General features: G+C 38.2%; 1 non-coding gene across 1 annotated transcript; it reads left to right on the top strand.

The window, feature by feature from the left end:
• Nucleotides 1-12,730: 12,730 nt before the first annotated feature.
• On the top strand, nucleotides 12,731-12,837 carry LOC115836466. Its single transcript, XR_004031548.1, has one exon. It is a non-coding gene; the product is annotated as a U6 spliceosomal RNA (small nuclear RNA).
• The last annotated feature ends 5,055 nt before the right edge of the window (nucleotides 12,838-17,892 follow it).

Here is a 17,892-nt window from a genome sequence, read left to right as displayed (position 1 = left end):
TTACTGTAGCCTTGTAGTATAGTTTAAAGTCAGGTAGCGTGATGCCTCCAGCTTTGTTCTTTTGGCTTAGGATTGACTTGGCGATGCGGGCTCTTTTTTGGTTCCATATGAACTTTAAAGTAGTTTTTTCCAATTCTGTGAAGAAAGTCATTGGTAGCTTGATGGGGATGGCATTGAATCTATAAATTACCTTGGGCAGTATGGCCATTTTCACGATATTGATTCTTCCAACCCATGAGCATGGAATGTTCTTCCATTTGTTTGTATCCTCTTTTATTTCATTGAGCAGTGGTTTGTAGTTCTCCTTGAAGAGGTCCTTCACATCCCTTGTAAGTTGGATTCCTAGGTATTTTATTCTCTTTGAAGCAATTGTGAATGGGAGTTCACTCATGATTTGGCTCTCTGTTTGTCTGTTATTGGTGTATAAGAATGCTTGTGATTTTTTTTTTTTTTTTTTTTTTTTTTTTTTTTGAGAGGAGTCTCGCTCTATCGCCCAGGCTGGAGTGCAATGGCGCAATCTCGGCTCACTGCAAGCTCCGCCTCCCGGGTTCACGCCATTCTCCTGCCTCAGCCTCTCCGAGTAGCTGGGACTACAGGCGTCCGCCACCACGCCTGGCTAATTTTTTTTGTATTTTTAGTAGAGACGGGGTTTCACCGTGGTCTCGATCTCCTGACCTCGTGATCCGCCCGCCTCGGCCTCCCAAAGTGCTGGGATTACAAGCGTGAGCCACCGCGCCCGGCCGAATGCTTGTGATTTTTGTACATTAATTTTGTATCCTGAGACTTTGCTGAAGTTGCTAATCAGCTTAAGGAGGTTTTGGGCTGAGACAATGGGGTTTTCTAGATATACAATCATGTCATCTGCAAACAGGGACAATTAGACTTCCTCTTTTCCTAATTGAATACCCTTTATTTCCTTCTCCTGCCTGATTGCTCTGGCCAGAACTTCCAGCACTATGTTGAATAGGAGCGGTGAGAGAGGGCATCCCTGTCTTGTGCCAGTTTTCAGAGGGAATGCTTCCAGTTTTTGCCCATTGAGTATGATATTGGCTGTGGGTTTGTCGTAGATAGCTCTTATTATTTTGAGATACGTCCCATAGATACCTAATTTATTGAGAGTTTTTAGCATGAAGCGTTGTTGAATTTTGTCAAAGGCCTTTTCTGCATCTATTGAGATAATCATGTGGTTTTTGTCTTTGGTTCTGTTTATATGCTGGATTACATTTATTGATTTGCGTATGTTGAACCAGCCTTGCATCGCAGGGATGAAGCCCACTTGATTATGGTGGATAAGCTTTTTGATGTGCTGCTGGATTCAGTTTGCCAGTATTGTATTGAGGATTTTTGCATCAATGTTCATCAAGGATATTGGTCTGAAATTCTCTTTTTTGGTTATGTCTCTGCCAGGCTTTGGTATCAGGACGATGCTGGCTTCGTAAAATGTGTTAGGGAGGATTCCCTCTTTTTCTATCGATTGGAATAGTTTCAGAAGGAATGGTACCAGTTCCTCCTTGTACCTCTGGTAGAATTCAGCTGTGAATCCATCAGGTCCTGGACTCTTTTTGGTTGGTAAGCTATTGATTATTGCCACAATTTCAGAACCTGTTATTGGTCTATTCAGAGATTCAACTTCTTCCTGGTTTAGTCTTGGGAGGGTGTATTTGTTGAGGAATTTATCCATTTCTTCTAGATTTTCTAGTTTATTTGCATAGAGGTGTTTGTAGTATTCTCTGATGGTAGATTGTATTTCTGTGGGATCGGTGGTGATATCCCCTTTTTCGTTTTTTATTGCATCTATTTGATTCTTCTCTCTTTTCTTCTTTATTAGTCTTGCTAGCGGTCCATCAATTTTGTTGATCTTTTCAAAAAACCAGCTCCTGGATTCATTAATTTTTTGAAGGGTTTTTTGTGTCTCTATTTCCTTCAGTTCTGCTCTGATTTTAGTTATTTCTAGCCTTCTGCTAGCTTTTGAATGTGTTTGCTCTTGCTTTTCTAGTTCTTTTAATTGTGATGTTAGGGTGTCAATTTTGGATCTTTCCTGCTTTCTCTTGTGGGCATTTAGTGCTATAAATTTCCCTCTACACACTGCCTTGAATGTGTCCCAGAGATTCTGGTATGTTGTGTCTTTGTTCTCGTTGGTTTCAAAGAACATCTTTATTTCTGCCTTCATTTCATTATGTACCCAATAGTCATTCAGGAGCAGGTTGTTCAGTTTCCATGTAGTTGAGCGGTTTTGAGTGAGTTTCTTAATCCTGAGTTCTAGTTTGATTGCACTGTGGTCTGAAAGACAGTTTGTTATAATTTCTGTTCTTTTACATTTGCTGAGGAGAGCTTTACTTCCAACTATGTGGTCAGTTTTGGAATAGGTGTGGTGTGGTGCTGAAAAAAATGTATATTCTGTTGACCTGGGGTGGAGAGTTCTGTAGATGTCTATTAGGTCCACTTTATGTAGAGCTGAGTTCAATTCCTGGATATCCTTGTTAACTTTCTGTCTCGTTGATCTGTCTAATGTTGACAGTGGGGTGTTAAAATCTCCCATTATTATTGTGTGGGAGTTTAAGTCCCTTTGTAGGTCACTGAGGACTTGCTTTATGAATCTGGGTGCTCCTGTGTTGGGTGCATATATATTTAGGATAGTTAGCTCTTCTTGTTGAATTGATCCCTTTACCATTATGTAATGGCCTTCTTTGTCTCTTTTGATCTTTGTTGGTTTAAAGTCTATTTTATCAGAGACTAGGATTGCAACCCCTGCCTTTTTTTGTTTTCCAGTTGCTTGATAGATCTTCCTCCATCCCTTTATTTTGAGTCTATGTGTGTCTCTGCACGTGAGATGAGTTTCCTGAATACAGCACACTGATGGGTCCTGACTCCTTATCCAGTTTGCCAGTCTGTGTCTTTTGATTGGAGCATTTAGCCCATTTACATTAAACGTTAATATTGTTATGTGTGAATCTGATCCTGTCATTATGATGTTAGTTGGTTATTTTGCTCATTAGTTGCTATAGTTTCTTCCTAGCCTCGATGGTCTTTACAATTTGGCGTGTTTTTGCAGTGGCTGGTACCGGTTGTTCCTTTCCATGTTTAGTGCTTCCTTCAGGAGCTCTTTTAGGGCAGGCCTGGTGGTGACAAAATCACTCAGCATTTGCTTGTCTGTAAAGTATTTTATTTCTCCTTCACTTATGAAGCTTAGTTTGGCGGGATAGGAAATTCTGGGTTGAAAATTCTTTTCTTTAAGAATGTTGAATATCAGCCCCCACTCTCTTCTGGCTTGTAGAGTTTCTGCTGAGAGATCAGCTGTTAGTCTGATGGGCTTCCCTTTGTGGGTAACCCGACCTTTCTCTCTGGCTGCCCTTAACATTTTTTCCTTCATTTCAACTTTGGTGAATCTGACAATTATGTGTCTTGGAGTTGCTCTTCTCGAGGAGTATCTTTGTGGCGTTCTCTGTATTTCCTGAATCTGAATGCTGGCCTGCTTTGCTAGATTGGGGAAGTTCTCCTGGATAATATCTTGCAGAGTGTTTTCCAACTTGGTTCCATTCTCCCCATCATTTTCAGGTACACCAATCAGACGTAGGTTTGGTCTTTTCACATAGTCCCAAATTTCTTGGAGGCTTTGTTCATTTCTTTTTATTCTTTTTTCTCTAAACTTCCCTTCTCTCTTCATTTCATTCATTTCATCTTCCATCAGCGATACCCTTTCTTCCAGTTGATCGCATCTGCTACTGAGGCTTCTGCAATCTTCGCGTAGTTCTTGAAACTTGGCTTTCAGCTCCATCAGCTCCTTTAAGCCCTTCTCTCCATTGGTTATTCTAGTTATCCATTCTTCTAATTTTTTTTCAAAGTTTTTAACTTCTTTGCTATTGTTCTGAATTTCCTCCCGTAGCTCAGAGTAGTTTGATCGTCTGAAGCCTTCTTCTCGCAACTCGTCAAAGTCATCCTCCATCCAGCTTTGTTCCGTTGCTGGTGAGGAACTGCGTTCCTTTGGAGGAGGAGAGGTGCTCTGTTTTTTAGAGTTTCCAGTTTTTGTGTTCTGTTTTTTCCCCATCTTTGTGGTTTTATCTACTTTTTGTCTTTGATGATGGTGATGTACAGATGGGTTTTTGGTGTGGATGTCCTTTCTGTTTGTTAGTTTTCCTTCTACCAGACAGGACCCTCAGCTGCAGGTCTGTTGGAGTTTACTAGAGGTCCACTCCAGACCCTGTTTGGCTGGGTGTCAGCAGCGGTGGCTGCAGAACAGCGGATTTTTGTGAGACCACAAATTCAGCTGTCTGATAGTTCCTCTGAAAGTTTTGTCTCAGAGGAGTACCCGGCTGAATGAGGTGTCAGTCTGTCCCTACTGGGGCGGTGCCTCCCAGTTAGGCTGCTCAGGGGTGAGGGACCCACTTTAGGAGGCAGTCTGTCCGTTCTCAGATCTCCAGCTGCGTGCTGGGAGAACCACTACTCTCTTCAAAGCTGTCAGTCAGACAGGGACATTTAAGTCTGTGGAGTTTCTTGCTGAGTTTTTGTTTGTCTGTGCCCTGCCCCCAGAGGTGGAGCCTACAGAGGCAGGCAGGCCTCCTTGAGCTGTGGTGGGCTCCACCCAGTTCGAGCTTCCTGGCTGCTTTGTTTACCTAAGCAAGCCTGGGCAATGGCAGGCGCCCCTCCCCCAGCCTCGCTGCCGCCTCGCAGCTTGATCTCAGACTGCTGTGCTAGCAATCAGTGAGACTCCGTGGGCATAGGACCCTCCGAGCCAGGTGCAGGACACAATCTCCTAGTGTGCCGTTTTCCAGGCCCGTTGGAAAAGCGCTGTATTAGGATGGGACTGACCCAATATTCCAGGTGCCGTCTGTTTCCCCTTTCTTTGATTAGGAAAGGGAACTCCCTGACCCCTTGCGCTTCCCGAGTGAGGCAATGCCTCTCCCTGCTTCGGCTCGCGCACAGTGCGCTTCACCGACTGTCCTGTACCCACTGTTAGGCACTCCCTAGTGAGATGAAACCGGTACCTCAAGCAGAAATGCAGAAATCACCCGTCTTCTGTGTCGCTGGGGCTGGGAGCTGGAGACCGGAGCTGTTCCTATTTGGCCATCTTGGCTCCACCCCGGTGAACACTTTTTGATGATTTTTGTTTGTTTTTCAAAGAGACTTGGAAGAATCCATGGAACTTGGTTCATGAGCTATTCATAGGATAGTGCCTCCTAATTGTCTGCTACCCTTACATAAAGCCTGAAAGACTCATTTTGCAAGTCCAGCTTCTATCTTGATTGACTACCACAAACCTGTCTCTCCTCTTCCTGGTTCATTCCCACCTTAGTCAACTAGTTCCAATGCTCTGAGGCACTGACTCATCTGTATTCCAGGCCCACTCCCCTCAGGGTAAGGATGCTTCCATCCAAGCAGCAGCCACTGACGTTACCATTGCCACATTTGTTCTATTCTTAGGCCCCAGCCCTGGTTTCAAAAGTCTCTGGCAGGAAGAAACTGCAGAATCTTGTTTTACACACAGTAAAGGCCTTATGTAATCCTGCCCATCCACTGATGACCACACGCATTAGTTCTGACATTGCTGCTCAGCACAGCAGCTTACAGGGAAAGCAGAAAACAGAAGCACCTCCCTTCTAAGGTTACCCTTTTCTGTCTGTAATGGCTTATACTGCCTGAGGACAGGGCTCTCATTTTTACAGCTGCCTGTGTAGTACTCACATGCACAGGTAACCTGCCCCAAGTGCGTTCACAAAGTCCAGGTTAGATGGCAGTTCCAGCCTGATCCTCACACTGTGCTCAACCCTGGTCTATGGCAACAACTGAAATCCACACTTACTCTCACGACAAATTTCACATTAAGGGCCCTGAGTGTCTTCTGCTGCTGATCAGCCTCACTTGGGACAATCTTAATAAATCAGAGTCGTTCTAATAATCTTTAACCCCAAAGCGAAGGACATTTTAATCTTTTCTTTCCTAGAATCTCATTGATCCCTTATACAAACTTGACCACCCTTACCGGCTTACCATGCTAAGAGCTATGGAATGGGGAGGAGTTAAGCCTTAAAAATTGCCTCATTGTGCTCAGTCTTAGCTGAAGTTCTCCCTAAAGTGATATGAGGAAACAGGAATGAGGGATAGGTAGAGTGAAATAGGAAAGGAGAAAAAACTAAGACAAGGATGCATGATAGAGTTGACCCCTACTATGTGACTGATGTTCATCACGTGAGATTTTTCTGGAAAGCCTTATAAAATACATCTTAGACCCATCTGCCTGGGAGATAGAAAAGGAAATAATTTATCTATTGGCCTCCTAATTCGTTCACATTTCTTGGTTGCGTGTATTTTGAGTTTTGAGTGGAAAAACTCATGTGGAACTGGTTATTACAGTAGTGGCTGGGAAAGTAATGGGGCTGAGCAGAAAGTGGGGCACAAGAGGAGTCAGAGGCAGCTTATTCATTGCAATGCTTAGCTTCACTTATGCCTTTCAGTAAGGCCATGTCCACTGACCTGGTTATAGAAGACTACTGTCTTCCTAAAATTTAAGAAAATGTGTTCATTTTATAGAAAAATAGGGTGTAGGCACCAAATTTTTGGAGAAAATATCAAACTTACCTTTGTGATCTTCCCATTGATTTAGACATTAATAAACTCACTGGATTAGATATAAATAAAACATGACAATAACTGATTTCCTTACATGATCAAATAATATATATTTTCCCAAGGAAAAACTTTTCAATTACAGAGGCTTCCCAGAAGCCCATATTTGCAATGATGCAACATATGCATGGTTGTGTTCCATAAATATAGTTGAAAAATAGTTGATGTTTGTTAAATTAAGTCAAATTGAACTGGCATGAATTGAAGGAGTGGGAGGAAGATGATATAATCATTGTGCTAGGGACGTTATATCAAATATGAGGTGGCTAATAATATTCCCATTTTGCAGATGAGGAAACTAAGGTTTAGAGACAATAGGCGAGTTGCTAAACATCACACAAGTAGTAGTGAATATGGAAGTTCATGAATTCTAACAGCCAACCCTCTTTCCACAATATCAAATGCTACCTTGAATGTATACAAATGTAAATTGAGTCAAAGTTAACCGAAATGAATAGTATTGAACTGGAAAATTCATCACAGTGCAGAGATGTGGGGCTCAAGACTCTGTAGTGCTCACATTAATTATGGTATATCATTACATCCAACACCAATCACTATATGCCTATTTCCTAAGGGTGATTCTTTAAAATATTGAACTCTTAATATGTCTTTAATCTACTTTTATTAATAAAAGTTTTAGTTAATCAAAAAAGTTTTGAACCAAACTCTTGGGTGATTTATATTGCTGTAATAATACCTACCTCTTTCTTTGTGAGAATGGCCCCTTTGGTCTCAGAGTGCAGGAAACAGTCCTGATTAGCATTGGTTCATAATACTTCTGGTCTCATTTGACCTGTCCGCATGGTGCAAAGTTGTCTGGAATAATAATCATAGTAGGAACGTTCACTAGTGCATCAGCTACCAAGATAAGCTTTTAGGAAGCAAGTTCTGTACTTCGTTTTTCAAAGTCATCCACACTTTGAGCCAACACACTTAAGAAAAAGCAACAACTGGCAATGTTATCATTGTGGAATGCTACTTACAGGTGGCTTTTAAAAACTAGATCAAGTTCAACTGCCTCATTTTTCAGAAAAGGAAACAGTGCTAAAACACCAAACTGATCTCCCAGTTTACATAGAATATTCACACATCTACTATCTCATCTCTTCTGTAATTTGAGGCATCAGCCCCAAGAGATTAAGCAAATTGCCTAAGGTCTCATGGTTAATTAGTGACACAATGAATATGAAGAGTCAGAAACCTTGAGGTTTGTTAAATGTGTACTTTTTTTGACTTATTTGCTGAACAAATATATATTGAGCAAGGCGGAATAGACACTGTACTTAGAACTTTGCGTTGGAGTGGCAAAAAGAGAGTGTGAAATATTCAGTAAGTGCTGTATTGCCCTCAACCTGCATACAGTCTAATAGCAAAGGAAAAGTTGCCAATAACTTTGGAAAATGCCTGTGAGTAGTTCTAATCATTTGAGAGGAAAGTTCATGTAGGAGTGATTATATTTAGTTCAATGAAGTCAAAGGTCCTCAATGATTTCTAAGTGGGAAGATATTTGCATAGATTTTTAGATAAGCAGGATATGTAGATATATATAAGCAGAATTTGTAGATCTGGAGCATACAAAACAGAGGGAATGGTTCTAGACAGGGACAGGCAGCAGAGAACTTCAGATGTAGAAAATAATAAGGACTCTGCTTTCTTATTTCTCAGTCACATTATCTTTCTATACTGTCTATAAAAACATGATTTATCTTAGAATCAATTTCAAAAGAAACTTACCATCTGTAAGGATGTGAAGTAAAATGTGTATTAAACAAATTATAGACTTTTCAATTGATAGTGTTTCATAGTCAAGGACTATTGATAATTCATTTTGGCAAAATCATTCAAGGGTGAATGGAGAAAAGTAGCAGAAACTTTTACTTCAAATTTATCTTGTGGAGAAATCATGAAAGGCCTTGAAAATCTGATTAAAGTTATGGAGACTTTACTGTGTGGGCAATCAGAAGCTATTAAAAGAGGAAGATTACTGAGAGGTGATTAAAATAGTTAAGCACAGAAATAATCTGAAGCACCAAATTAGTTGCTGAATAACCAACCATTCCAAAACAACAGTTTTGGAATGCTTTAGTTGCTTAAAACAACAAACATCTATTTATCTCACAATTCTACAGGTTGGTAATTTGGGCTAGGCTTTGCTGGGCAATTCTGGTTTCAACTGGCCTCACCCATGTAACTACAGTCAGTTAGTAGGGCTGGCTGATCTAAGATGGCTTCAACTGGGATGGCACATGTGGTCTCCATGTGGTTTTTCATCATCCAGCAGACTAGCTTAGACTTGTCCACGTGGAGGCTTCAAAGAGCTTCTGCAGAGAATAGAATTGCCAAGAGCACATGAAACCTAGGTTTACAACTGCCACAATGGCACTTCCACTGCATTTCATTGGTCAGAGCAAGTTACAAGTTCAGACCATATATAAGGGGTGGAAAAGCAAAGCCTACCTTTTGATTCAAGATACTGCAAGTGACAGTACAAAGGGGCATGAATAAAAGGAAGAGATGAAAATAGTTATGTTCATTTTTTTCAGCAATCTGCCACACTCTCCAAAGTATTACTTCCTCTGTTATTTTTTTTTCTTAAAATTTTTATTACTATAGTAACACCATAGAAAAATAAGCCATTTTTGTGAAACAGATCTTATTAGTAATTTCTATCTAATTATTACCTTTATTGCTAAAAGGAAGAACTGCAATACTGTTCTTAGTTAAAAATCACCAGTTCTATTTTGATGATTCAGTTCTATTCTAATAGGCCTAAGTAGATATAATCTTCTAGCCATATTTTATATGAACTAATTTAATTTTATAACTAAATTTGTCTTTTTTTCCTCTTGTGCTTAAATTATATTACAATAAACACAATATTCTAGTCTTAGTGAAAAGTATAAATCAGTGGAGGCCCATTAAAGATATTCCAATATGTTATTTAAAAATATTTGGTAGGCCAGGTGCAGTGACTCTCACTTGTAATCCTAGCATTGTGGGAGGCTGAGATGGGAGGATTGCTTGAGCCTAGGATTTCGAGACCAGCTTGGGCAACATAGTGAAACCCTGTCTTTACAAGAAAAGAAAAAAATTTGCCAAGTGTAGAGGTGCATGCCTGTGATCCCTGCTACTCAGGAGGCTGAGGTGAGAGAATTGCTTGAGCCTGGGAGGTCAAGGCTGCTGTGAGCCATGATCCTGCCACTGCTTTCCAGCCTGGGAGACAGAGCAAGATCAGGTCTATAAAATACAACTTAAAAAAATGAATGCTTAGAACACTAAAATTGCTTTGGATCTAAAATTTTACTGACTAGCAATTTGGGGAATTTTTTCAAGTTTTCTCATCACATCGGTAAGTCTGTTTACAAAGATCTTGAGAAACCAAGGAGAACCTTTCTAATACATTTCATGAACTAAGAGAGAGGCAGAATAAAATGTAATTGGATGCCTTAAGAAAATTTTCCTTTAGTGCCGGCCCAAAAGAAATAATGTCTTCCTTCCACATCTGTTTTATAAACATGTATTTAAAATACATGTGCCTCTGATTTTAACCAGTTGTCTTCTTGAAATTCAACAAAATACAAACATTGCTAGATAGAAACATTTAGAATCCAATTTCATTAGAGTAAGTCAAGTGTTCTGACAATATTACATAGTTTATAAATACTAAATAATAAATCTAAATCCTTATTGAATCTCATGATCACTGCCATTTCTCCAGTTCAGGTCTTCATCACTTTTCTTTTGGACAAATGATGTATCCTCTTAATTCATTTCCCTGCTTCCAGTTTTTCCTGTTTTGCAACACATCATTTTGCTCATCGGTTCATTTCCAATGGGATATTAGTCTGGCCAGATGTTCTCTTAAGATAAAGGATCTGTGTTCAAATAAGTTGTAAAGTGCTATATATACCATATCCTCCATGTTTGTAGAGTCATAACACCTGTTAGTGCATGAAAAGCTTTGAGAAGTCCTGGGTAATATGAAGACATTAATGTGTGTTTCTTTTCCACATTACTGATGATTCTCACCTTGTTTAATCGAGGCACCTAATGCCTTAGAGATAATTAGGATGTTTATAACAGGAATTTGGAGAGAAAGAGTAGTATTCAGCATTCAGCTTCCCAAAGAGGACTATGAATATGAAGGCTAGAAAAATTATTGAAACCCTAGCTTTACTGGGAGAGATGGATTTCTAATTGCTGAAGACCTTCTGCTTATCAAAAATCAGGGTTGGTGGAATCATAGTTCATAAGTTTTACTAAAAAATAATGTTGAGAGGAAAACTAGAAAGCAATCTTATATGGGGAATGCCAATCAGAAAAAGAAAGGAAGATACCGCTCATGAGAGGAAGAAGAGCATTTGGAAGCATTTTTAAACATAGTGTGAAAAAGCAGCCTGGATTTTTCAGGAATCCAGTCAACTCACCTCCATTAACTGTAATCCAAGGGGCACAGGAGAGGGGAGAGGAAAACTCCAGGGAAGTTGGAAGGGAAGTTGAACCCCTAAGGTGCATGTATTTTCCTTCCCAGTTGTAACTCTGAACTAAGACTGACTTCCAAGATTCTTTCTTGTGCTAATATGAGATGGTTGTAGTGGAATAGAAAATATTATAGACATATTTAGGTAGAGAAACAGCAGGAAATTTTGCCAGTGGAATATCCCTTGACAGCTCTGTGATGTGGAAGGGATTCAAAATTTCTTTCATGCTGTCACTGGGGTAACTGGAAATACCTAAGAAGTAAAAACAGTTAGTATTTCATGGGTCAATATAGCAAATTGCAAAGTGATCACATATGAGATACAGTGGAGTGGGCAATCCAGGCAAGAAGCAGAAGTTACAGCTGAAAATCAGAAGATTTAGAACGTCAGTGAAAACCAAGTACAAACATAACATCCAGAAGAAAGGATGAATATGTATTAGTTTACTAAAGCTGCTGTAACAAAATACTGCAAACTGAGCAGCTTCAGCAACAGAAATGTATTGTTTCACAGTTCTGGAGGCTGGAAGTCCAAGATCAAGATGTCACCAGGATTGTTTTCTTCCGAAGACTGTGAAGAATCTGTTCCATGTCTCTCTTCTAGCTCCTGGTGGTTTGCTGGAAATATTTGCTGTTCTTTGGCTTGTAGAAGCATCACCCCCAACTCTGCCTTTATCCTCACATGGCATAGTCTTGATTTGCTGTCTTTCTCCAAACTTACACCTTTTTGTAAGGACATAGTCACATTGGATTGGGACCCATCTTAATAACCTCCCAACTACTTATATCAGCAATGGCCTTATTTCAAAATAAGATCACATTCTGAGTTACTGGGAATTAGGACTTTGTCACATGAATTTTGAGGGGATATAATTCAACCTGTAACTATAAGGATAGATACCTTGAGACTTGATTTTTCTGTGACAACAAGTAATAAGGTATATCTGTTATAGTCACTTGAACAGCAGAAACAGTAGGAAAAAAGGCCATTGTCCAGAGTAAGGTGAGACAAGCTACACTTCAATTGGAGTTCACTAAGAGTAAGCCCCAGAAGACATTTGCACAATTCCAGACACCATTTGGAAAAGGAAATGGTGAGTATCACCTGGAGAAGTTAAACTGAGTGAACATTTACTAAATGAGATTTTAAACTGGAAAATATTGAGTTATCTGTAACTGGAAAGCTTACATTACTTTCCAACCATCAGTAGAAATGGGGATCATAAAGGAATTTAGGTACATAGCTAGCAATATTAGGGAAATTTTTACAAATGAGTGTAAATATGAATTGTCTACTCTGTTATGTAGGTAAATCTTTTTCCTTTTTAGATCCAGAATCTCCCAAATTTATTTGTCAATAAAAAAAGTACCTTAATACATGACTCTTAGAGATGACTCTTAGAATTAGTATTACATAGAACATCCTCTGGAAAACAGGGTCCTAGGATATTATTAGGTTATTTCTTCAAAATAATCTTTCAAGAAATTGTTTGTTATTCATTTGTTTAAAAAACGCTTACTGCAGTTCTTGCATGTTTGGGGCAGTATGCTAGGTGCATAGACTAGAAAGATAACTAAATCATGAATTCTGATTTCAAGAAAGCCACAGATTTTCAGAGAAAATATGTACTTGCTTTGGCAGCACATATACTAATATTGGAACAGTACAGAGATGACTAGCACGAATACTGTACAAGGATTGCATAAAATTTTATAAGATTCACATTTTCTCTTCAGTAGTTTATTTTCCCTCTAAGACAATGATCAAGGCAAAGATATTCTCTCACTATTTCTACTCTACATTAAATGAGAAGTTTAAGGAAGTACAATAATGCAAGAGAAAGACATAAAAATTAGAGAGTATGATGAAACCCCATCTCTACTAAAAATACAAAAATTAGCTGGGCGTGTTGGTGTGCACCTGTGGTCCCAGCTACTCAGAAAGCTGAGGCAGGAGAATCACTTGAACCCAGGAGACAGAGGTTACAGTGAGTCAAGATCGCACCACTGCACTCCAGTCTGGGTGACAGAGTGAGACACGGTCTCAAAAACAAAAACAAAAACAAAAACAAAAGAATTTAAACTGTCAGTATTTACAGATGACATGATTGTGTAGTAAATCTTAAAGGATATATAAATATCCACTAGACTACGTAGCAAATTTAGCAAGGTCTCAATATACAACGTCAAAATAAAAATTTTAAAGTTCTATTTCCACTACTTCCAAACACATAATATATTTAAGATAAATTAATGCAAACAAAATCTCTGTACAGAATCCACAAAATATTAATGAGAGAAACTTTTAAAGTCCCAAGTAAATGGGGTGATAGACCATGTTCATGGACTGGAAGACGCAATATTATCAAGATGTCAACTCTTCCCAAGTTGATATACAGATTCAACATAAGCCCAATCATAATTGCAATATGCTTTTTATTTTAAAAATTGATAAGTGGATTCTAAAATTCCTCTCAAAGTACAAGTGATCTAGAATAGTCAAAACAATTTTGAAAAAGGAAAATAATACACATAGGAAGAGAACTAACAGTACCTGACTTCAATACTTACTATGAAGCTACAATATAAAAACAGTGTAATATTTATAAAATGATAAAGCATAGAATTCAGAAATACACCCAAAATTGTACAGTCAATTAACTTTTGATAATGGCACTGAAGGATTTCTATGTGGATACCCACATAGAAGAAAATGAACCTTGACCTGTCCTTCATGCAATATGCAAAAATTAATTTGAGGTGAATCATAGACCTATTTTTAAAAGCTAAACTTAAAACCTTTCAAAAGAAAATCTAAGATATCTTTATAACCTAAGTTTATATCTGGCAAAAGACAAAGAAACTTGTATCCTATAATTGAGTAATAAAAAGACAATTCAATGAAAACAGACCTGAACAGAGAATTCACAAAGAAATAAGTATATATGGCCAATAAGTAAATGAAAAAGGATCTAACATCATTAGTTAGCTGGAAAATGCCATTAAATCCTAAAGAGATACTGCTCCATATTTAGCAGAATGGTTAAAATAAAAAAAGACCAACACTAAATATTGTCAGTGATATGGAGCAACCATAATTCTTATACTTTGATGATAGAGTAAAACTTATACAATCAATTTGAAACCTCTCAGTTTTTAAAAATTGAACATATATCCTCCCTGCGATATATCGATTCTACTCCTATGAATTTACTTAACATAAATGAGAATGCATTTTTACAAAAGACTTTAGAGAAAATGTTCATGGCAGCTTTATTAACTGTTCAAAATTGAGAACAACACAAATGCCTGTCAACTAAAGAATAGGTAAGTGATTTTGATATCGACATGCAATGGAAGAATACTGTGCAATAAAAATGAAAAACTATTCATATAATAATATGGATGAATCTTTTAGACAATGAAAGACTGAGCAAATGAAGCCAGACCCAAAATAATTCACACTACATGATTTCATATACATAAAAATTCAAAAGAGAAAAAATAGGGAATTTACCAGGAAGAGGCAACGGGAAGCTTTCTACAATGATGACATTTTCTATATCTTAATAACCAGTGTGAGTTTCATGAAGGCAGGCACTTATCACAACTCAATGAATTGTAAAGATTTGTATATTTTACTCTTTATAAGTTTTGCTCTAAAAAAAGACAAATAGTAAATTCCACTTAATAGAGCTGATTTGCACTATGGTACAGACAAACAATTCTGAAATCATGCCTGGTGTGTTCTGTGAGTGAGCAAAGAAGTAAATATATTGATGATAAAATGGATGACAAATTTTTCACTATTGGGGAAGGGGATTACAAACACGGAAGGGAGTATAGTTGGAATAAACACAGGTGACTGGAATTGTAATTATCAGGTAAGTTCATTGTTTTTAATATATAATTAGGTAGATACAGAAAAAATATGTGTACATGTGTGTGTCTCTGTGTGTGTGTGTGTGTGCATTTTCAGTTATTTTTCCTAGTTCTGAACATTGAGATGGGCTACAAGCAATGAAATGCTAGTAGCAATGAGCACAGCTAGTACTCAAATATTGGTTCCTAAATACCATTCTCCACTAAAAGACATCAGGGCTCCTTAGAGGAAAGGTTAATTTCAGAGCTACAACTAAAATCATACACAACGAGTTGTTCAAAAAAGCAAGACAATACTCAAAGAATGTTAGAGACATATCAAAAGGACACAAAAGCTGCCTTGAAGAGACAACCAATGTCCAAAAATCTGGTACAATTTAACATCAACATAAATAATGTTGACAATGAACTATAACCCATTGAATAAAATAAAAATCCATAAGCCTAACTTCACCTTCAAAGCTTTTATAATTAATTTATACAAATAGTAAATACTTCAGGTGGTAGGGTGTTGGTGGAAAATGACAGGTAGGTCAAGGGAGGTGCCAAATCTCATGGGGCCATGAATGCTTTTTCACAGCTCCCTGCTTGCATTCATATTTTTCCGTCTACTAGAAATAGCCCTTCTTTTCCTCACCACCTTGATGTCCTCCTTCCCCCATTCCTCCAAGGCTACAGTTCAGCTCTTTGGGGAAGGTTTCTTGAATCCTTAGAAGCATCTTAGTGAAGTAATTATTAACCATTTGTCGTCTAGCTTGTTTTTCATAATCTCTTTCTTTCTCAGCATTGGCAGCATAAATTATTTTTATATTTCTTAGAGCTTCTTTCTCTCTTAGGTTTACGTTGTCTTCTAAATTTCCTGTTCCTATACTCCAACTCCCACTGGTTGGCATTTAGGTTTTAACTCATTTTTTGATGCTTTGTTATGAAAAATCCTGTAACATTAATTGCATTGTATTAAATTGTATCTCATCAATTGGTTGTGAGCTGATGAAAATGAAAGTAATAGAGGGTCAATTCAGTAAAAAAATTAGTTTATCCTGATGCCAGCTGTGAAAAATACAGAAGACTGGCTGGGAGCCAATCACAAAAGCCCTGTAAGGTACATCCCTCCACCTGCTTGAAGGGAAAACCTTATTTAACTAAAAAAAAAAAAAAATAGCAGATGACTGTAGCTCTCCTTCTGTCCTGTGATTCAGATATGTGGTTTGTTTTGCTGCCTTACTACACAGATCTGAGTTGGGTTCCTTAACAACAGATGGGTCTGTCAGCCAGTTGGGCCAAATGAGTCACAGTGATCTGCCACAATCGTGGACGTCCAAAAGCCGTGGAGGGATCTGGATGCCCACTCACTGAGGATCAGAAAGAAACCTCATGCTGGATGCCAAGCCTGCCTTCTCCTCTCCTTAGCACCTGATGAAATAAACTCATATAAGCCACATAGCACAACTCTGCCACCAATTGTCCCTTCTGAAGATTATATACAAAAATAAGTGTCAGAAGCAAAACCCTCTCTGAGGAAGGTAGGGAATTCCTCAATGAGAGTTAACTTTAAGGAGCAGACCAGGCAAAATAGTTGATATTACAGATACTAACCACTATCCTGCTCATTAAGTGAAAAGTCATTCTATATTTTTGCTTTGCTAGATATTAATACAAATGTTGTAGCCCAACTCCTTCAGCCAGATGCACCTGATCACATTATTATAATGACAATTAAGTGGCAAACTGGGGCTACAAGAGCACCTATCTGAGCCAAAACCCCAGGAACATGTACTTACTGAAGGTTTGCACAGGTTTACACAGCCCCAATAAATGAAGGGCAGCATCTGAGAGGCCATGGGAAGACTTCCATTTCCAGTACTTTTATTTGGATTTTTAGAGGCTTCTTCTGACCAGCTAATATTTTTATAATCGTGGAAATTACTGTATATTGTAAACATTTAATTATAACCAATATTGATACAGTCATTTCTGATCTACACAATAGGATCAGATCTCCAATTTCAGCACATTCTCTTGATAGTATCATAGAAATGACTCCTCTAAAAGAGATATAATAATCCCCATTTTATAAAGAAACAGAGACTTTGAGAGGTAAAAATATTTTTCATTGTAAAAATAAAATAACTGCGTAATTCTGGGTTGAAAAATAAAGAGATATTAACATACAAAGTTGAGCAGGCAGTAAACTAGTTGTATGATGGGTATTTGAAAAAATAAAAAAAGATGAAGAGAAGAAATATAATTGGATATTATCTAGTCAAATGTTCTCAGTAAAAGATGATATCAAAGGAGGCTGGGATAGGTTAACTCAACACCTTATTACCTATGGGACTTGGACTTGAGGTGTCTGAAGACGTTGCTTGGCTCTCTCTGGGGGGTGGAAACATCCCTTCCCAAATTCACGCAGTTATCTTGCAGATTTTGGGGCCTTGGGGTAAGAGGAAGCAGTAACAAGACTGTGAATGACTCAGGGGCACTTCTATCATATTAATGAAAATAGTTCATATCAATGTAGGGTACTATTCTATTTCATTCCTCTGTAATTCCTGTCTCCTTCTCCTTACTCTGCACTCCATATTGATTACTGTAAGGGAAAATGGTGCAGCAAAGCAAAGCAAAACAAACGAACCAACAAAAAAACAACAAAAAACGAAAAACAGATTTGATTTTCAAAAGCCTTATTTTAGGCTCAAGTTAAAAAGATTGAGAATAAGAGATCAGTCAGATTCAGGAGGAATGGTAAAGAAGAGGTAGAAGGTACAAAAGAAAATTGGAGATAATGGATCCCATCAAAGGAGCCCTGCACCCTTCACTCTGTCTTCTTGATACTTTATTTTCCAACTATGTTTAATTTCACAGGATGATAAAAGAATATCCGGAGAATTTGGGGATTTGAATAT

This window comes from Nomascus leucogenys, chromosome 8 (genome assembly GCF_006542625.1).
Source record: "Nomascus leucogenys isolate Asia chromosome 8, Asia_NLE_v1, whole genome shotgun sequence".
NCBI lineage: Eukaryota > Metazoa > Chordata > Mammalia > Primates > Hylobatidae > Nomascus > Nomascus leucogenys.
This window is presented reverse-complemented; position numbering and strand designations above follow the sequence as displayed.